Genomic DNA, 22,609 nt, shown 5'->3' with positions numbered 1-22,609 from the left:
GTTTATTATTCCAACATTAAAGGTGATCACAAGGACTTGATAGTACAGTATGAATTATCAAGAGAAAGTTATTAGTGATCTGCTACTTTCTGCCAACAATGCCTTGCCCAGGTAGTTCATGAGAAATACAATTTCCCACTGCTTTAAATAGATTCTGTTAAGTACAAGTTAGATTAAACTTTCCATTTGTTTTATCTTTTTAATGTAAAATATGTTGTATTTATATAAGAGTATATGAAACCTTCATAGAGAGCTTAATCACAAATTTTAAAGTGGTCACTAGTGTAGCAATCAATCAAGTCAAACAATAGAACATCACCAACAAGCAGATCCCCTCCTCACCCCACATATCCTTCCACAACCACAGCTCTGTTTCTTTCCGACAGGGGTAACCACTGTTCTCACTTCCGAGTACTAATTTCCTTATTATCTTAAGCTTGCTGCTTCTGTATAACTTACCTAAATAATAGTTTAGTTTTGCCTATTTGTGAGCTTTGATTACATGAAATCATATTGTGTATCCCTTTGTACTTTTCAGTTTTGCTCAATATAATGTCTGAAAAGTTGAGCCACAGTGGTTCTTTAACTTTCATTGCTATATAATATTCTACTCTATGGCATACTACAACTTATCCATTTTGCTGTTGGGGAACATTTAGGTTGAATCCAGCTTGGGATACATTAAAACAATGTTGCAATGAACATATATATTCTGTAGCACATAAGCATGATTTTCTCTAGGATATATATACATACACACACACATACCTATGGGTGCAATGCAAGGTTACAGGGTATATGCATCTTCAACTTAACTTGATAATGCTACATCATTTTACAGAGTGGTTTTTGCCAGTTTATACACTTATCAGCAGTGCATGTGCATCCCTGAGAGCTCTGTCACTTCCTGTGTAAATTTGTCAGGTTACATAGGCCACTATTCGCATTTATTTATCCATCCACTTATTTATTAATTACTAAGACTGCTTATGTTCCAGGCAATGTGCTGGGTAGTGGGAACAAAAAGGTATATACAACAGACACTTCTTCACTGTGTCCATTATAAATTGGTCATGGCTGTAATCCCAGCACTTTGGGTGGCCAAGGTGGGTGGATCACCTGAGGTCAAGAGTTTGAGTACAGCCTCCTCAAAATGGGATGAAAGTCCATCTCTACTAAAAATACAAAAATAAGCCAGGCATGGTGGTGGGCGCCTATAATCCCAGCTACTTGGGAGGCTGAGCCAGGAGAACTGCCTGAACCCAGGAGGTGGAGGTTGCAGTGAGCCAAGATTGTGCCACTGCACAATCTTTTTGAGACTCCGTCTCAAAAAAAAAAAAAAAGGAATGATAAATTCTGAGTGCCCCTCAAGTTTCAAATTTCTGGTGAGCCAATGAACTATGAACAAAATTTTTCAGGAGAGTCCTTCTGTAGTGGCAAAGAATCCAATGTATCATCCTGGTAATAATTGGAGATCACATTCAACAGTAGCTCAAATTTCTTTCCTCCTATTCTATTGGTTTAAGATGTGCATTGTATATGGAGGATATTTTTCTCCCAAGTCATAGCAAATAATCCTTGGATTGTTTCTTTGAAGGTTGTAGGTTACATGTCTTAGCTTGAAAAATTGCTGAGGGAATGAAAAAAAGTTGCTTTAAAGCAGCAAAAAATGGTATATTATGCCTGATGTCAGAATAATATTTTTTTCAGTTCAACTTTTAAGTAGGAATTTTGATTTCATTTAAATTTAATGGACACTGGTTTCTGAGTGCCTCTGGTTTCGCACATGCATCTCCTGTGCTCATAATTACAAAATTAGTGTATAAGTCATGTACAAAGGCAATAAATCATTATAGCCTGATATTCAGATACAAATATGTATTTGAGTGCATAAATGAAAAATGAAAAGAAAAAAAGAACCTGAGAAAAGCTGGCACTGAATATCACATAAAAAAGACTGTGGAGCATAACAATTCTCTTATTCCCATACTAATTTGCCAAGGAGTTAATTCTGATAACCCAAATCTAGCAGTGGTATGCACAGCTTGCAACTGGAGAATTATATATCATCCGGAGATGTATAAAAAAGTAATTTTTTTCTCAACTATACTACTGCACTCTTATTAATCCTTTAAAACCCATTATTTGAGATAAATGCTTTTTAAAAATAGGTGTAGTGGGTTTTTTTGCCTTTGCTGGGATTCATTCTTTAATACTCCGTGGTGCAGAATGTCTTGATTATTTTATGTTGCTTGTCACTGCATCATTCAATAAAAATATGACAAAAGTATGAGTCACACACAAAATAACAACCAAAGAAGTTATCCTTCAACATTAAAGTGGTAAACAGCAACTGCCAAAGGAATGTGTAAAGCTCACATTTTTAGATTTGCACTCAATACAGGACACAAACAGCAGAGTTCTGTCTGCTATGAACAAAGATTCTGCAGGCTCTGTCAAGTGCCCATCATCCAGAGAGGTTGCCAGCACTGTTTACAGTCAGAAATACAAATTATTTACTGCTGCATATGAGGTAATAGGGTAGATTTATAGTAGCAGGAGAGGCTGATAAAACCACTGGCAAGATATAGCTTGTAGGAGTAAACAAATTAACCAGAAGGAGCAGCTGGGGAAAGAAGTGCAGGCATATGTGTGTGCATTTGGTTAAAATACTATGTCGACTTCAAAATGATGGGGAAAAAAATTCTTTCTCCTCCTATGCTCGCCCCAAGGCACAGAATCTAAACAGGATACTTTCAAATTTCATTGTCTGTCTGCTGCTGGAAATCAGGTGTAGTATATGCAAGTCTTCTATTATTGTTATAATTCTATAATCCCTCACAAGAACCCCATTGGCTATAAAAGGGAATGGCTATTACAAAAAGTATACATTCTCATTGTCAGTTATAGAAATATGAGAGGGGATGAGACAGCCCTAGGACTTACAGACTTGCCTCAGTCTAAATATGGCTTGCAAACTATTTTTGCTTCATCACTTGGAAATCACCCCCCCTCCACACACAGACACACACACAAACACACTAATGTAGAGAACACTTCTGAAAGTTTCAAGGTGGAAAAAAAAGCTCTTCCTTGGATTACATAATTTTAATTATGTCTTCCTTCTGGCATTTTAGCAGGTGGCATTTCAGTGATCAATGAAGCCCCAGCATCTGCGCTTCCTTGTATATTATGCTAGTCTGCCAGTCCACTGATCTTGAATTACATTATTGTCAGCATCATTTTTAGATGCCTATAACAACCAGGTCTTCTGGCACCTTTCCTCATTTTGTAGCATGAGAGTTATCCCCAAATCCCTTTTATTCTATTCTTAGGAAGTAATTTTTTTTTTTTGTTCCAAAATTTCTTTTTCTTTACCTCTTTGGTTCCTTCAAAGAGGCTTTCATTTATGGCATGTGTAGTACTGGAATGAAAACGTCAAAGTAAACAATTTAGCATGTTAGACGCTTAATAAATTGCAGTTGAATGATTACAGACGTTGAATCTGCTTGGAAAAGAATGGCATCTGGACATTTCAGAGCATTTCTGTCTTGTGTAATGATACTTTGTGTGTATCTCTGCTTTGGTGTCATGCTTAAAAAACATGTTGTCATGTCTACCACCTCATCTTATCTTCACAGTATTCCTGGAGCTAGGCAGGAAAGGCATCCATTCAATACTTATTGAGTATCTCCCCAGGCACTGTTCTTGGCACTAGGCATAGAGAGATAAAAAGAGAAACCTCCTTGCTTTATGTGGTGAAGTGGGGGGAATTATATTCTAGAGGTTTTCATTGCCAATATGAAAACGTGGAAACAGAAGTATCAAGAAGTAAAGGCTGGCCTCTAGTTAGCAGTTATAGGGATTGCTACATCTAGCAATCAAGTCTTCTGGGTGCTGCTCTTGGTTGCCAGGCTACTTACAACCTCTCTTTGGATTGGGACTAATTGCTGCAAAGAACAATGACAACAAATCATGAGCAGAAATAATGTTTGTTAATTTGAATGGAAATCATCTGCTTGTGCCTGACAATGTATCATGTGCATTTTTACAGCTCTTTATTTTAAAATATAGTACTAATTGTTCTGGAGAGAAACACTTTTGGTATTTGTATCTGGTTAGTGCATAGATTGGTCCTGGTGGGTTGTGAGTAGAAAGTCCACAGATTCTTTCTCACCAAGGCCCATTCAAACAATCTGTTTAACATCTTTCTTCTCTTCTGCTTTTTAAAGTTGCCTTTTGGTATTTCAAAAAACAGTCTAGTTAAACGTAATGACTCATCCGGCTGAAAATTTCTCTACCTTCCCAGCTCAGGGCTGACACTGGCTCAGTACCCCCATATGGATTGGGGTATAGTTAACTTCTTTACTCTCTGGTTCTTCTAGTCTTTTACCTTCATTTACAATACTGCCTCTTGATCCCCCAGGTTAGAGTAGGGAGACAAAGGAGAAGTAAATAGTAGGTCTCACTCAACTGGTATGGGTATGACTTAATATTGGTGCCCTGTGGATTCTAATGCCGAAATGCTGTATTTTTCTCTTTTGAGAAGCTTTTGAGGAATTTTCATATTCCTTTGCTGAGAATCTCTCAGTTGCAATTCTACGGCATGGATCATGTCTTTTCTGAATGATGTTTCTATAGCTCCCCTTAGCTCTGTATTTCAGTAGTTCACCCCACAATATCCTCCATAAGATCATCTTATCCCCAAAGATTATCTACCCCAGGACTCTTGGCTGGTGTCCACTGCAGGATGACCTAAGCCTGACTCCCTTCTGTGGAGTCCACATAAGGCTCAGGAAAAAAAAAAAAATGCACCTCTGTCCTTCTAATCTCTGGAAGTGGAGGTCATTTCCAGAACATCAGTCTTGGCTCTGCTGTCATAGGCAACTCCATCCAGCTGACAGCCACCAAGCTTTACACTTTTACAGGCATGAATCAGGTATCCATAACCACTCTCCCAGTCTCCAGGAGACTCAAGTCAAGTATACTCATGGTTTCTTCGGAATTGCCTCTCACTTGGCATAAAGTGGTGAGCCTTGCACTGCAGAGGGAACATGCCACAGCATTACAATCAGCTTGCCTCTGAAGAAATCCTGGCTACGTAACCATGCTTCAGCAACTGGCAAGTCAAAAGGGGGTTGTCTTACTCAGTTCAGGCTGCTTTAACAAAATACCGTAGACGGGTGGCTTAAACAATAGAAATTTATTGATCATAGTTCTGGAGGCTAGAAAGTCAAGATCAAGGTGCCAGTAGATTCAGTTCATGTGAGGGCTCTGATCTTGGCTTTCAGGCTGCTGTGCTCTTATATCTTCATATAGCAGACAGGAGGAGAGAGGGGCAGAGGGAGAGAGAGGGAGACAGAAAGAGAGGGGGAGAGAGAGATGGCAGGGGAGAGAGAGAGAGAAAGAGGGGAAGAGAGAGAGAGAGAAAGAGAAAGAGAGAGAGAATGCTCTCTTAAATCACTGTCATCTCCTTCTCCTTCCTTCTCCTTCCTCTTCCTCTCTTACCTCCTCCTCTCTCCTCCCCTCTCCTCCCCCTTCTCCTCTCTACTTCTCCCCTCTTCTTGTTCTTTCTTCTCCCCTTTGCACTGTCCCTCCCCGTCATCATCATCCTCCTCCTCTTCCTCTTCCTCCTCCTGTAACCTCACAAGCTAATTACCTCCTAGAGGCCCCATTTCCAAACAACATCACACTGGCGGTTAGAAATTCAAAATCTGATTTTAGGGTTGCCTTTTTGTGTGATAATATTTGAAAGCAGAGTTAGTTCCTAATATTTAGTTCCTAAATTCTAGTGCTTACTTACTACTTCTTTATTTGATAAGACTGTGGATCTTTTCATTTAGATACATTTTCCTAAGCTATGGGCAAGCTGTTTTTATTTCATACCTCAGTCCACTGCAGAGGTTGATGAGCCAACATTCATATCATCATCTTTTGGCCACTTCTTTGGAAGAACTGCATATGCAATTTAGGACCTCCCTTTCTGGTGGGAGCACTTAGATTCATTTTTATCAGCTCTGTGGATTTAGCTGAAATAATGAGACTGGAAGAGTGACATTTGAATACCCTTTTAAATATGTGAATGCTTGAAAAACTAACCCCTTTCTTCTGTTTGTAAAGCTTTGTTTCATTTTTAAAATTCCAATATTCATCTGCTCCTTCACGAAGGATTTGAGGACAACTCTACATACAAAGAGTAACTACATTAAGTTCAACAGAACCTGAGAGCTTACTAAATATTTTTACACTGTGATATTAACCATTTGTGTTTGCTTGATTGTTTTGTGTTTCCTGTCTTCTTCAGGTATACAGAAATCATTTAACCCTAGGCTCAACCACTTGTCCAATACAACTTTTTGTGATAATGGAAAGTTCTTCCTTGTTTGATGTGGCAGCCAATATCCACTTTTGGTTACTGAGGAATCGCAATGTGACTAGTACAACTAAAGATCAGAATTTCTAATTTTATCTAAGTTTAATTAATTTCAATTAGAAATACAATTAAATTTAAATAGCCATATGTCATTAGTACTTACCACAACAGATAGTGAAATACCAAATAATTAGCATCTTGATTTCTAATTATTTTCCTTTGAACAATACTCAGAATGATGTCCTACTTATAATGCATTATACTGTTCTACTCAGTATATAGGGAATGACTGTTATTTCATCATTTTCACATTAGCAAATATTAGCGCTTAAGTATGTCTAGCTGGTGATATTAGTATAAGTCACTTACATTTTTTAGCTACTTACTTTTGATAATATTCCAATATCGAATAATGTCCCTTCCTATCTGCTACCACAACTATGCCTATGTCCTTCCTCTATTTCATGCAATCGAGTTAAGTTTAGAAGGCAGACCTTAACAAAGCATGCATCATTTGTCCCTCAAAAAAGCAGCTTTGGGGTAGTGACAATGTATGTTCTGAGACTGAGTCTAGGTGCAACTGATAGAATGGACAAGGGTACAATGGTTCATATAGTTTCTAAGGCCAATCTCATGGATGATATGGCTTACCACGGCCATTCTAGGCATGAGGTAATTTATTTCAAAACACCCTAGATATTCAAAGGACATCCTTGCATCATGAGGGGCTCACTAGTCTTTTCTGAGGTTAACCCCACGTGTAATGAGTTTTCCTGATTTATGGCTCTGTCCTTGTTTCTTGAAATACACAATGTTTATAAAAACAAAACCACACCATCTTTGGTAACTCTATGTTGAACTAGCTACTGCCAAGATTTACTAGGAGCTCCCAGGTTATTTTCAGTTCATCTAATAAATTTACAGTTGTTCTTTTTTTGTAGTTACATTTGTTAGTTTGCCAAGTAATCCAGCTGCTATCAAGTTTTCACCAGTTTAAGTGGAATGTCACTGAGATTGAGCTTCAGTGGGTCTTATGGGCCTATTCCAGCATCTCTCTGGTTACTAATGCTGTCATTTGAAACTACGGAGGTAATACTGATGCCAATGCACAGAAGTCATAAGTGAATTTTGATGCATTACTAAATCTGCACTATATACAGCACTCTGGACTGCTGCAAAATAAACCTTCAACTCATTCTAGAGCTTCAGTTTGGAATGATGCTCTAAGGGATGGAGAAAAGCCAAATATCAGTTTGCTGGGCTAATCTTATAACAGGGATCCCATCAAGCTGATATTTAATTGTGTTTTAAATACTCAGAACAAATTTCAAAGGAAAAGTAGTATGTTTTCCTTAGCATGAACTACTCTCATTATAGCAGTGGCTTTAGTCCAGTCTGATAACTTTACTTGATACAGTATTGTTGAAATCTACTGGGAAATAATATTATTATGAGACTCACTGGTTTTGACACAGACAGGACCAGGGGACTGTTTCTGAATAAAGGTGGTGAATAATGTCAACAGCCACTGAAAATAGCAAGCGCAATTATCTTTATGTATTTTCAGAATTGCAGAGAGACTATCAGACGATTCTTCGTGCATTAAAACACTAATTCAGGGATGATGTAAAATTCTCCATTCTTTGAGTATGAATGATGATACAAATAAAGGCTTTCTGTCCTTACCTTCCCTGAAATACCATCCCAGATACTTTACCTCATGATTGTCTTTTATATTTTCTAAGTTCCTATGACAATGTAATGATGTCTTCCATTATTGCCTCTCAGATATAGACTCTGCTTATGGACAGGGGATGTACTGCATACATTTTCTGTATTTTTCATAGTGCCTAGCACCAGACAAAGAGAAGGCATCTAATACATACTTGTTTATCAGCAGTATGTATAATGTCAATCATTCTTGGGATGGAAAAAACACAAATTAAAGGTCGTTATATTTTAAGGGCAGTGATTAAACTCTAATACCTCATTTACTGATGGTAAGCTAATCCATGCTTTAAATAACTTTGCAGTTGTCTTTTTGTGTAATAATATTTGATATCACAGTAGTTCTCAATAGGTTAAATTCTAGTACTTATTTGCCAGTTATTTATTTGGTAAGACTATGGATTTTCTTATCATTTAGATACATTTTCCTAAGCTATGGTCAAACTGTTTTTAATTTCAAAGTACTATTCCTAAACTAGAGGATACAGAGTCACTTCCCTAATAATATCTTTTTCTGGTACAGTAAAAAAAATCGTTTTACACACAGAACCATCTCATTCCTATAGTGAGACTCTAATGGAAGCAGCCTGGGGCTGAGTGGTGTCTGTGCTGCAGCATGCATTTACCTTAATAACACAGTACTCGCCAATGAAGTCAGAGCCTCCCAATTAATCCTCCCACATCTTCTTGCTCAGATGGGTGGAAAAGAGGGAAGAAAGAGGAAGAGGCTGGGTGTGGTGGCTCACGCCTGTAATCCCAGCACTTTGGGAGGTCGAAGCCGGTGGACTGCCTAAGGTTAGGCATTTGAGACCAGCCTGACCAACATGCTGAAACCCCAGGCTGGGCGACAAGAGTGAAACTCCATTCAAAAAAAAAAAAAAAGAGGAATAGATAAACGAAGAACTTGGGAAAGTGGCTTCAGTCACAGCCTTTGATAAAATCAGAGTCCTATTTATGAGAAAAGGTTGAGGAACCACTACTGAGTATAAACTTAATTCTACAATGGCCTTCAGGGTTGTTGGGGTCTATGGAAGGTCTACGATAAGTCAATGGAAAATTGTTTTTTTTATGGCACTGATGCAACTGGCTTCCCTTCTGGTAAGATACCTTCAATCCCCTAGAAAAACATGAGCTCTATTTTTTTCATCATCCTTTCCCCACACATGTCTTACGCCCCTACCTCTGCTTCCCCTAAGGTACTAAGGACAACATTATGCTTTGCATGAAGCTGTTTTCCCTCAAGTCTCTTATATGCATATCTAAGAACAGAAAGTGAAAGAAACTAGAAGTCAGAGAGTTAATTCACAAATTTCTGGAGATCTGAGCTTTCAAGAAATGCTAGAAAAGCACAAGGACTGGGATCTGTAACTTTGAGAGTCAGTGGCTTGATGGAAACAATAAATACAAGTGACTCCTAAAATTGCTTTCAAACAAAGGAGCATAAAATGGCCATAAGGTAGAGGTCCAAAACAAAACAGTCACATGCAGTCTCTAAGTGAATATTAAAAACTATGACCAAAGTCTGCCATTTTTAAGGGCTAAGAAACTCTTCTAAGCTGCAGAACACAGTGGAACTTTTGCGATGCCGTAAACAGTACTTAACATAAAAGAGTTAAGAACTACTACTGCAATATATTCAACTGATTGTGCTATAAAATTTATATTGTACTTTTAGCCATATCAAGATCTGCTATTCAATGCTCATTATAGCATCTGAGTCACCACAGCAATAGGAAAACTCATTTTGTCAAAGAACTGAATATTGTTTGAGTAGTTAATACTTTCAATGACCATTATTGTAATAGTCTGTGACTCACTGGGCCTGATGGGTGAAGTGAAACTATAAAACTGTTCACTTGTGGACTAACCCTGATTCCTAAAGCCACCTCTTAATGGTGGGCCAATGAGTCCTAGAAATTTCCATGAAAACTTTGAATAATACTAGTTTCCTTTAACTACCTCTTAAGAAAGCACAGATCTTGACTTGGCAATTGACTAACATAAGTCTGGCCAAATGACATAACTACACTGTCTTAGTCCGTTTTCTGTTGCTTATAACAGAATACCTAAAAAGGAGTAATCAGGAAAAACAAACACAAAAAATTATTTCTTATAGTTATGGAGCCTGAGAAGTCCAAAGTTGAGGGGCCGCACCTAGTGAGAACCTTCCAGCTGGTGGGAACTGTGCAGAGTCCCAAGGTGATGCAGGCATCACACCATAAGAAAACTGAGTATGCTAGTTCAGGCCTCTTCTCTTCTTGTAAAGCCACCAGTCCTATTCCTGTGACAATCCAGTAATCAATTAATCCTAGAATGGATTAATCTATTCATAAAGGCAGAGTGTTCATGACCCAATCACCTCTTAAAGGCCCCACCTCTCAATACTGTCACATTGAGGATTGAATTTCAACATGAATTTTGAAGGGGACAAACATTCAAACCATAGCATCCCACCTCTGGCCTCCCAAAATGCATGTCCTTCTAACACATAAATGTATTCATTTCATCCCCATAGCCCGAAAGTCTTATCTTGTTCCAGCACCAACTCAAAAGTCCAAAGTCTGGTCTTATCTATGAGACTATGAAATCAAAACAAGTTACCACTTTCAAGATACAATAATGGTACAAACATAAGACAGTCATTCTCATTCCAAAAGGAAGGAGGATGCAAAAAGAAAGGAGTAACAGGCCCCAAGCTAATCTGAAACCCAGAAAGATAAACATGAAATCTTAAAGCTGGAGAATAATCCCTTTGACTTCATGTTCCACCTTCTGGTTATCCTGAGGCATGGATTGGGACCCCAAGGCTTCAGTCAGCCCCATTTCTATGGCTTTGCTGCATGCCAGTCACATAGTAGCTCATACAGGTTGGAATCCAGTGTCTGAAGCTTTCCCAGGCAGATGTTGCTTGCTACTGGTGACTCTACAGCTCTAGAGTCCCAGCGGTGCTTCCACGGCTCCACTCAGTATTGCCCTAGTGGAGACTCTCTGTGGCAACTCCAACCCCACATTTCCACTCAGCATTGCTCTAGTTGGGGCTCTTTATTGGGGGCACTGCCCCTGTGACAAGTCTATGCCTGAGCCCCCAGGCTTTCTGCAGCATCCTTTGACATTTGGGTGAATGTTGCCAACCCTTCACAACTCTTTCTTTCTGCAAGCCTGCAGAATTTGTACCACATGGATGCCACTAAGGTTGACAACTTGTATCTTCTTAAGCAGTGAGCTGCTTAGCACCTGAGGCCACTTGAGCCACAGCTGGGGTGGCTCAGGAGCACTATGTTGGAATGAAGGGAACAGAGACCTGAGAGAACCCTGGGCAGCAGGCCGGAGTCTGTCCCCAAAACCACTCTGTCCTCCTAAGCCCCTGGGCCTGTGATGGAAGAGATAGCTTCAAAGATCTCAGAAATGCTTTCAGGGTCTTCTTCCACCGCCTTGATGGTTCCTTCTCTCTACTAATCTTCTTAGCAAAAGTTGCTCAGCCACTTACTTGGTTTCTGCTATTGAACAAGCTTTTTCACTTCTTACATGGCCAGGCTGAGAGTTTTCCAAATCTTTTTTTTTTTTTTTTTTTTGCTTCTCTTTTGATTATAAATTCCATCTTTAAGTCATTTTTTTTTTTTTTAAACTCACAGCTTAATGTAAGTGGTTAAAAGTAGTCATGCAGCAGCCTGAATGGTTTGCTGCTTAGGTATTTCTTCCATCAGATATCCTAATTCATTGCTCTTAAATTCTACAATCCATAAAGCCCTAAGGCACAGACACAATGCAGCCAAGTTCTCTGCCAGTTTACAACAAGGATGGACTTTTCTCCAGTTTCCAATACCTTGTTCCTCAGTTCCATCTGAAATCTCATCAGAAAGTTCTTTGCTGTCGCTATTTCTGTCAGTATTCTGGTCACAACTAGTTAACCAATCTCTAAGGAGTTACAAACATTTCCTAGTATTCTTATCTTCTAAGCCCTGCCCTGAATATAAGCATTTTCTAGCCTGCTCCTTCAAACTCTTGTAGCTGCAGCCCATTACCCAGTTCCAAAGCTGCTTCTGCATTTTACATATTTATTATCAGCAACATACCACTTCTCAGTACTAATTATCTTGGCTCATTTTCCATCATTTATAACAGAATATTTGAAACTGGGTAATTTATAAGTCAAATAAACTTACTTCTCCCAGTTATAGAAGCTAAGAAATACAAGGTCAAGGGGCCACATCTGGTGAGGGCCTTCTTTCTTGTGGGGATTTCCTGCAGAGACCTGAGATGGCTCAGGGCATCATATAATGAGGGAGCTGGGTAGGCTAGCTCAGGTCTCTCTTCCTCTTCTTATAAAGCCACCAGTCCCACTTTGATGGTAACCCATTAATCCACAAATGGATGAATCCATTCATGAAGGCAGCACTGCCGTGACCCAATGACTTCTTCAAGGCCCCACTTCTCAGTACTGCCACAATGTGGATTAAGTTTCAATATGAGTTTTGGAGGGGACAAACATTCAAATTATAGCATACTCTGAGACGCAGTTTCTTATTTGCAAAGGAGGTATAACATATCTATCTCATCGAGTTGCTACAAAATTAAATGAGATAATGCATGTAAGACATCTAATAAACAGTAAATGTCAATTCCCTGCTCACTTGAAAAGCATTAATGTATATTAAGTTTGAAAAATATCTGTTAAAGAATTAAAGTAGAAGTTTGGGCCATGGGTTAGGGGAATACAGCTCATAAACATCACACCTATGGCTACTGAGATTGTTTTATTTCACAATATTTGTGAATATTTCACAATATTATTTCACAATATTTGTGAAATACTGATAAAAGATGGAAACAAATTTGAATGAATCCATGTTACTGCCAGTTTATTAGTGGCATCAAAGAGTTGTTGACTGAAGGTTTCCAATAGTGTTTACAGTGGGCATTACCCTAGGTTCGTAAGATTGAATATGCATTCATTTCAAATGTAATGTGTCTTTAATATAACTCAACTCTTTAAGATTCCACAGTTCCTATAAATGGCTTTTCTGGAGAAAGTTCACTTTACTTTTCTGCACTGAAATACAGGATTCGGCACTGTTAATTTATTGTGGATCTTATAAAAAGCACTGAATCAAGAAGGGAACAAATGGTTAATTATGTGGTACTTTAGCAGTAATGTAACACATAGTGAACAAAAATGACTTCCATAAAGTGAACATTACAACCTAATTGGTTTCTTGCACCTTATAAATTAGAGCTAATTAGCAAAAAAGAAATTTTTACATCTCAGAGTCACTTGGCCAGAATTACATGGTCAGTCAATTGCCAAGTCAAGATAAAAGCACAAGTTTTTCTGATTCAAAGTTAATATTCATTCCACTTGCTGTATTCTCTTAGGAAGTAAAGACACTAACAGTATTCAGAGTTTTCCATTCATACTTCTGCACAGCTGTCTACTCTTCATCAAACCTAAGCATAAAAAATACACAGGTTTACCTCTTTCTCTGGGTCTTCATTTCCTTATTAAGGCCCCCCAAGTCATGTAAAACTTGTATTAAATAAATTTGTATAGTTTTGTCTTTTTAATCTGTCTTCTGTTTTGGGGCCTTAGCCATGAACCTAATATAGAAAGGAAACATATTTGCATTCCTTTACAATACTGATATACTAAATATATCAATTGTGGTAAATAAACTGAACATGGCTCTTTAGTATATGGTAACTACCATAACATGCGAAATTAGAATGTATTCCTTTTAGACCAAGAAGAAAAAATCTTTAAATATTCCAAGAAAGCAAAAATTAATCACACTGAGGCAAAATGATAGTACAGAAACTTAAAAATATAGGCAAGAAGACAAAGTTAAACTCTAATAAAACCGCAATTACAATATATGTAAATGACATAAACCAAAAACATGGAAACTATGATATTAATAGAATGAAAGAAAATGTATCAGGTGAATATAAACCTGAAGAAATCTGTAGTAATATTGACACTTGAAAACATAAAATTTAAAGCAAAAAATTGGAGATAAAAATGCTATACACTTTAAAAATGAACAATAGATGAACAGAACGTATTCATTATAAATATATATGCATTCGACAATATAGCTTCAAAATATATAGGATTAACTGACAAAACAGGAGGAAGTAATTTATGAATTTAAAAATTGGATTGAGGATTTTATCATACCCTCTTCTGAAAATATAGATCATGCAGAAAAATTATACAGTGATATAAGAAAATGTCAACAATACAACTTAACAACCACTGTTATGTTTAAACCATGAGACATAAACGAAATTTTGTCTCTTAAAGCAGAATACACAATCTGTTTAAGTACACATAAACATTTACAAAATTGGTAATATATTAGGTCAATGAAATAGCCTCAGTACAATCCAAAGGATCAATATAATGTCCTATGTTCCCCATTTTTTTCTATCCCCCCATCTTTCTCCTTGTCAGCTTTATTGCAGGACAATCTATACAAGTACACAATCATTGTACACCCAATTAATGTTTACAAAGTGAATAAATTATTGTAACCAGTCATCCAAACAAGACATAGAATATTATCAGAATCCCAGAAGCCCCTTTCTGCTACTCTTCTAGACATTATCCCTCAGCAAGAGATATTCTGATTTCTATCACAATAGATGGAATTACAACATGTATTCTTGTGTATGTCTTTTGTTCAACATTGTGCTGGTGAGATCCATTAAGTTTGTATCTTATTTCATCTCCCATTTCTTTTCATTTTTGTAAGGTATTCAAATGTGAGAATATACCACAATGTATTTGTAGACATTTCAGTTGTTTATAGCTATTTCCAGTTCTAGTGATTCCATGAATATGCTTATACATGCCATTTGATGAAGAGATGTACACATTTATTTTGTCTCTGTAATAGGTGTGCAATTGCTGGGTCATATGGAATACATATACAATATGTTCAACTTTAGTAAATAATTCTAAGCAGTTTTCCCAAGTGGTTGTACCAACTTATACTCTCATTATCAATGAATGAAAGTTTCAGTGGCTTCACATCTTTGTCAACACTTAGAAATTCTTTCTTTTTCATCTTAGTCATTTGGTATGGTATGTTGTAGATTCAAGTCTTCTTTTTATAATGAAGTTGAACACATTTTCATATTTTTATTTGCTATTTGTATATTCTCTTTTGCAAAATGCTTGTTCCAGACTTTCGCTCATTTCTCTATTCGATTGTTTGCATTTGATTATCAATTTGCGAACATTCTTCATGTATTCTAGATATGAGGGTCCTTTGCTCAATAAAGGTTCTGCACAATGTTCTCCATTTTCTGGCTAGACTTTTTCACTACTTGATGTCATGTGATGAACAGAAATTTGTTATTGATATAACTCGATTTACTTCTTTCTTTCTTTACTACTTTTCTTCATGTTTAATGACTTTCTGATGAAGAGAGACAGTGTGATTAATTTTATTCAAAATATATAGGTATTTCCAGAAAAGAAGTTATGGTTAATGTTTTACTTATTTGTTCTACTGTGCCATTTAATTACCTTTTTGTGGTAATGAATACATTTATATTCTTTTTTCCTCCTTCATCCCCACACCCTACCGTTCCTGACCTCTGGTAACCGCCATTCCTCTCTTTGTCTTCGTGAGCTCCACAATTTAGCTCCTACACAAGAGTGAGAACATGCAATATTTGTCTTTCTGTGCCTAACTTATTTCACTTAATATAATGGACTCCAGTTCCATCCATGTTGCTGCAAATGACAGTATTTCATTCTTTTTATGGCTGCATAACATTCCACTCTGTATATATACTACATTTTCTTTATCCATTCAAATATTGATGAGCACTGAGGTTGATTCCATATTTCAGTGAATAGTGCTACAATAAACATGGAAGTGCAGATATTTATTTGATATACTAATTTCCTTTCTTTTAGATATATGCCTAGTACTTTGATTGCTGGATAATATGGTAGTTCTATTTTTAACTTTTTGAGGAACATCCATACTCTTGACAGTAGCTGTACTAATTTACATTCCCGCCAACGGTGTATGAGGGTTCCCCTTTTTCACATCCTCACCAGTAGATGTCATTGCCTATCTTTTGATACAATCAATCTTAACTGGGGTAAGAGATATTTCAGGATTAATGATGTTGCACATTGTTTCATAGACCTATTGGTCACTTGTTTGTCTTATTTTGAGAAATGCCTGTTCAGATCTTTTGCCAATTTTAAACTCAAATTATTTGTGTGTGTGTGTGTGTGTGTGTGTGTGTGTGTGTGTGTGTGTGTGTTTGTTTTTTTGCTATTGAGTTGTTTGAGCTTCTTATATATTCTGGTTATTAATCCCTTCTCAGATGGATAGTTTACAAATATTTTCTCCCATTCTGTAAGTGGTCTTTTCACTTTGTTGATTGTTTTGCTGTTGTTGTTATTGTGCAAAAGATTTTTAGCTTGATGTAATCCCATTTGTCTATTTTTGCTCTGGTTGCCTGTGATTTTTTTGAGGTCTTCTCCATAAAATCTTTGTCTAGACCAATGTTCTGGAATGTCTCCTCAATCAATTTTTTTTTTTTTTGTAATAGTTGTGTAGACGTTTTTAGAGTAGGTTTACATATATTTTTGATTCAAACTTTATTTTGTATGCGTATCTTTATAAAATTATTTGATATATGCTCCTTTTTCTTAAGGTAAAATACATTTGTATAGCTTCAACATTTTTTTCTTAGGTCTATTAGGAACCTCATTTTATGACCTAAGAGGTCATAAGTGACACTTATACAAGGTCAATCTTAATGACCTATATAAGAACCTCAATTACACAAGGACATTTTGGGGGGAGTATAATTTGCATGCCCCTTTGCCAAAGAGCCTCATAGCTTTGTGCTTTTGGAGCTATTTATTTTATCTTATTTTATTTTATTTTTTTACTTTAAGTTCTGGGATACATGTGCAGAATATGCAGGTTTGTTACATAGGTATGTATGTGCCATGGTGGTTTGCTGCACCCATCAACCCATCATCTAGGTTTTAAGCCCGTATGCATTAGGTATTTGTCCTAATGCTGTCCCTCCACTTGCCCCCACACCCCAGCCCCTGACAGGCCTCAGTGTGTGATGTGCCCCTCCCTGTGTCCATGTGTTCTCACTGTTCAACTCCCACTTATGAATGAGAACATGAGGTGTTTGGTTTTCTGTTCCTGTGTTAGTTTTTGCTGAGAATGGTGGTTTCCAGGTTCATCCATGTCCCTGCAAAGGACATGAACTCATTCTTTGTTATGGCTTCATAGTATTCCATGTGTAAATGTACCACATTTTCTTTATCCAGTCTATCACTGATGGGCATTTGGGTTGGTTCCAAGTCTTTGCTATTGTAAATAGTGCTGCAGTAAATATACATGTGCATGTGTCTTCATGGTAGAATGATTTATAATCCTTTGGGTATATACCCAGTAATGGGATTGCTGGGTCAAATGGTATTTCTGGTTCTAGATCCTTGAGGAATCGCCACACCGTCTTCCACAATGGTTGAACTAATTTACACTCCCACCAGGAGTGTAAAAGCATTCCTATTTCTCCACACCCTCGCCAGCATTTGCTGTTTCCTGACTTTTAATGATCGCCATTCTAACTGGCACGAGATGTTATCTCAACAAACTCCTCTGAGCTAAAGGGGCATGTTCTAACCCAATGCAAGGAAGCTAAGAACCTTGATAAACCTTTTTGTGGTTTACCTGCTAATTAGAATAACCAGCTTAGAGAAGAACCCAACTGACCTGACGGAGCTGAAAAACACGGCACAAGAAATTAGTGAAGCATACACAAGTATCAACAGCCAAATTGATCGATCAGAAGAAATGATATCAGAGATTGAAAATCAACTTACTGAAATATGACATGAAGACAAGATTAGAGAAACAAGAATGAGAATGAATGAACAAAGCCTCCAAGAAATATGGGACTATGGGAAAAGACCAAACCTATGATTAATTGGTGTATCTGAAAGTGACAGGGAGAACAGAACCAAGTTGGAAAACACACTTCAGGACATTATCCAGGAGAACTTCCCCAACCGAGCAAGACAGGCAAATTCAGGAAATACAGATAACACCAGTAAGATAGTACTTGAGAAGAGCAACCCCAAGACACATAATCATCAGATTCTCCAAGGTTGAAACGAAGGAAAACATGTTAAGAGCAGCCAGAGAGAAAGGTCAGGTTACCTACAAAGAGCAGTTTTATATTTACCTAAAACAAACTGAAGTATGGGATGTCTCTAGATTTATTCTTTTTGCTCAAGATTCTTTTGGCTCTTTTGTGCTTCCAGATAAATTTTAGGAGTTTCTTTTTCTATTTCTGTAAACAATGTCATTGGTATTTGGATAGAGAATGCACTGAATCTGTAAACTGCTTTGGCTGGTATTGCCCATTTTCACAATATTAATTCTTCCAAACCATGAACATGCAATATCTTTCCATTTTGTGTGTGTGTCTTCTTCAATTTCTTTAAACAGAATTGTATAGTTTTTTTTTTTTTTTTTTTTTTGGAATACTTCACTTCACTTCTTTGGTTAGCTTGATTCCTAGGTATTTCATATTTTTGTAGCTATTGGAAATGGGCTTGCTTTCTTGATTTTTTTCTGATTGTTTGCGGTTGGCATATATAAATGTTACTGATTTTTGTATGTTAATTTTGTATCCTGTATCTTTACTAAAACCATTTATCAGTTCTAACAGTTTTTTATGCTGCAGTCTTTAGGTTTTTCTATGTTTAACTTCCTTTCCAACTTGGATATCCTTCATTTCTTTATCTTGACTAATTGCTCTGGCCAGGACTTCCAGTAGTATGTTCAATAAAAACAGTGAAAGTGGGCATCCTTGTCTTGTTCATCTCCTTTGAGGAGAGGTCTTCAATACTTTCCTGTTCAGTATGATGTTAGCTGTGGGTTTGTCACATATGGCCCTTATTATTTTGAGGTATGTTCCTTCAATACCCACTTTGATGAGGGTTTTTGTAATAAGGGATGTTGAATTTTATCAAATGCTTTTTCAGCATCTGTTCAAATAATCATAAGGTTTTTCTTTCTGATTCTGTTAATGTGATATACTCCATTTATTGATTTGTGTATTTATTGATTTGTGTATCCTTACATCCCTGGGATGAATCCCCCTTGGTTATGATGAATAATCTTTCTAATGTGTTGAGTTTAGTTTGTTAGCATTTTGTTGAAGATTTTGTGTCTATGTTCACCAGTGATACTGGCCTGTAGTTTTCTGTGTGTGTGTGTGTGTGTGTGTGTGTGTGTGTGTGTGTGTCTGCTTTTGTTATCAGGGTAATGCTGGCCTCATAAAATGAGTTTTAAAGTATTCCCTCATCTTTAATCTTTTTGAACAGTTTGAGTAGAATTGGCGTTAGTTTTTCTTTAAGTGTTTGGTAGAATTCAGGAGTGAAGTAATCAGGTCCTGGGCTTTTCTTTAATGGGAATCTTTACATTATGGCTTAAATCTTGTTACTTGTTATTGGTTTTTTGAGGTTTCTTTGTGTTTTAATCTTGGTAGGTGATATGTGTCCAGGAATATATGCACTACTTCTAGGTTTCCAAGTTTGTTGGAGTATAATTGTTCATAATAGTGTCTAATGATTCTTTGTATTTCTCATGTCTCAGTTGTTATGTCTCCTTTTTCATTTTTTATTTTATTTGTTTGGGTCTTCTCTCTTTTGTCCTTAGCATAGCTAAAGGTTTGTTGATTTTTTTTAACTTTTTCAATAAACCAACTTTTTTTAGTTGATATTCTATATTGTATTAATTTCACTTATTTCTGCTCTGATTTTTATTATTTCTTTCCTACTACTAATTATAGGCTGGGTTTGTTCTTGCTTTTCTAGTTCCTTGAGATGCATTCTTAGGTTGTTTATTTAAAGTCATTTTACTTTTTTGATATAGGTATTTACTGGTATCAACTTCCCTCTTAGTGCTGCTTTGCCGTATCCAATAGATTTTAATATGTTGTATTTCCATTTTCATTTGTTTCAATAATTTTTTAATTTCCTTCTTGAGTTCTTCATTGACCCATTGGTTGTTCAGGAGTATGTTATTTGATTTCCATGTGTTTGTGTATTTTCTGGGGATTTCTCTTGCTCTTGATTTCTAGTTTTGTCCTACTGTGTTCAGAAAAGATGCTTGATATGATTTCTATTTTTCAAAATTCATTCAGATTTGTTCTGTAGTCTAAGATATGGTCTATTCTCAAGAATGTTCCATTTGCTAATGAAAACAATGTGTATTCTGTGGTAGTGGGATGAAATGTTCATAAATGCCAGTTTGGCCTATTAGATAGAGTATGTCGTTTAAACTCCCATGTTTTCCTTTTCAGCTCTGGTTGGCACTATAAGGTCAGTTTCACCTCAGCACTAGTAAATGACTGAAGTGCTGTCAGTCCTGAATGGGGAGGTCTCAAAGGGATTATCCCAGCAGGATGGGAAGGCTGAGTTGGTGTTCATCCCCAGGGGATCTGTGGAATGTACCATCCAACAGCATGGTGTTGCTGAGTCTGATTTGGTGTCTCCTTTGGCCAAGTCACAGAATTTCCATGGCTGGGAATGTCAGTCTTGCCCCCTCCTTTGTCTCTGCCTGTCCACAGGGATATTTCTTCCTTCACTCAGTCGTGATGATTCCTGTGGGTTAAAGCAAGGACAAGTCTCCTGCAGGGAACCCAAGAAGCTGGTTGACCATGTCAATCTCACTTTTTCAAGCATGTAAACTGTGAGTTGAGGGGAGATTTCCTGTGTGCTTGGTCCTGGGAAGAATTTGGGGGAGGGGCATTGTGGATGTGGGAGTCTGGATTCTTTTACTATCTGCTTGGAGTTTCTCCACTTTTCTGTGGCTCCAGGAATTGTTTCATCCAATATTTGAGTTCTGGGTTGTTGCTGGTGAAAAATCTTGGTGCTCTATATTTGTTTCTGGATTTCTATGGTGGGGAGTGAATGCAGCTTGCTTCTGCACTGCCAGTTTGGATCCAGAAGTCTAGTGCTTTTTATATTCTGATTAAGAAATGTCTGCTAACCCCATGTCATGAAAAGTTTCCCCTATAATTTCTTTTTAAAAGCTTTATTGTTTGCCCTTCACATTTATTTCTAAAATATCTATGGAATTGCTTTTTGGATATGGTATAAAGCAGGGTCAAAACACTTGTTTTTTCAACTTACCAGTAAGTTGCACTGGGTGCCCATTTTAAATGATTACTTTAAAATATTTCAATTATGTTAAAACTTAAAAAAAAAAAAAACACTTCCCCCATACCATCTATCCTTACACAACAGCTGCTTTATTTTTTAACATTTCTTTCTAGTCTTTTATTTTCTTCTATTTACCCATCCATCATGTTTACATACTTCATTTATTCGACAGTATTTGTTGAATATAACTCTATTTGAGTACTTAGAGTATATAATTCTCTATGACTTTTTTGAGCTTCTCTGGATAATAGTTGGATTTGTTTATTTCATGATTCTCTATGGGGAAATTCAATTTAAATCACAGCCAAAAGCAAAATAAGTTTTAAGATAAATGAGATTAAATAAAACCATGTACTATATTTAAAATTTTACATTTCACATGAAAAGGGAAGGCATAAGGAATTTAATGAGTAATTCATTCTATAGCTTCAAATATATATATACACAAAGAAAATCCTTTGTCTGAACATGTAACAAAGACAATGAGATATTCTTTATCTTGATCTCTTCCTTTCTTTAACATAAACTTGCAAACGATATCCTTATAAGAAATAATATCGCCTCAATTTCTGAGCTATTCTGACCTAATAACACTCCAGGAAACTGAGTTCATTATAGTGAGGAAAGATTTCTATAAGAAGAATAGCATTTGGAAAATAATTATTGAAATGTTATAGTTAATATTAACCATACTCAGAAATTCAATATCCTTTAAATGTTCTTAATTTAATAAATTGGACACACTTAGGATTATTAAAAGTATTATTAAAACAGAGTCCTTTTAAATGATAGTAATTACTAATACTGACATAGAATTAAATATTTGCTCCTGATGTGATTGACAGTGACTTTATACTTATAGATACTTAAATAACAGCATTTATAAACTGGCTATACCTATTAGAAATCTCAAGAATTCTTACTATATAACAACTATTGTAGCAATATGATGTTTACTCACCATGGCTCAAATGACTCAATCCTTACGGGTAGTAACTCAAAGGCCCATCCTTCCTGTCCAAGAAGCGAAAACAAAGGTACCATCAGCAGTCATGGTGAGGATAGAATAATTACAACATTGGCTTATTGACATTCAGGATTTTTTTTCCTGTGCTCACAACAGCAAAATGAGTTTATAAATTACCTATGTATGTAACACACATGGTTTGAAAGCTGCTCTTTAGCTCCCACCACCCAGTGGAAATAAAGGGACAGCAATTAAACAAGCATCCTAATTATCATAAACTCTGAGGAATACACGCACTAAGTGCCAGGAGGCA

General features: G+C 36.7%; 1 long non-coding RNA gene across 1 annotated transcript in view; it reads right to left on the bottom strand.

Annotated features, from left to right (window-relative positions):
• Positions 1-22,347, bottom strand: part of LOC112636654 — a 236,283-nt gene extending 213,936 nt beyond the window's left edge. Inside the window, exon 1 of the long non-coding RNA XR_003122212.1 lies at positions 22,291-22,347. This is a non-coding gene — a long non-coding RNA (uncharacterized LOC112636654). The remainder of the gene's footprint in view (positions 1-22,290) is intronic.
• Positions 22,348-22,609: the final 262 nt, after the last annotated feature.

Source organism: Theropithecus gelada, chromosome 12 (genome assembly GCF_003255815.1).
Source record: "Theropithecus gelada isolate Dixy chromosome 12, Tgel_1.0, whole genome shotgun sequence".
NCBI lineage: Eukaryota > Metazoa > Chordata > Mammalia > Primates > Cercopithecidae > Theropithecus > Theropithecus gelada.
The sequence above is the reverse complement of the archived record's forward strand: the minus strand, read 5'-3'. Positions and strand labels throughout refer to the sequence as shown.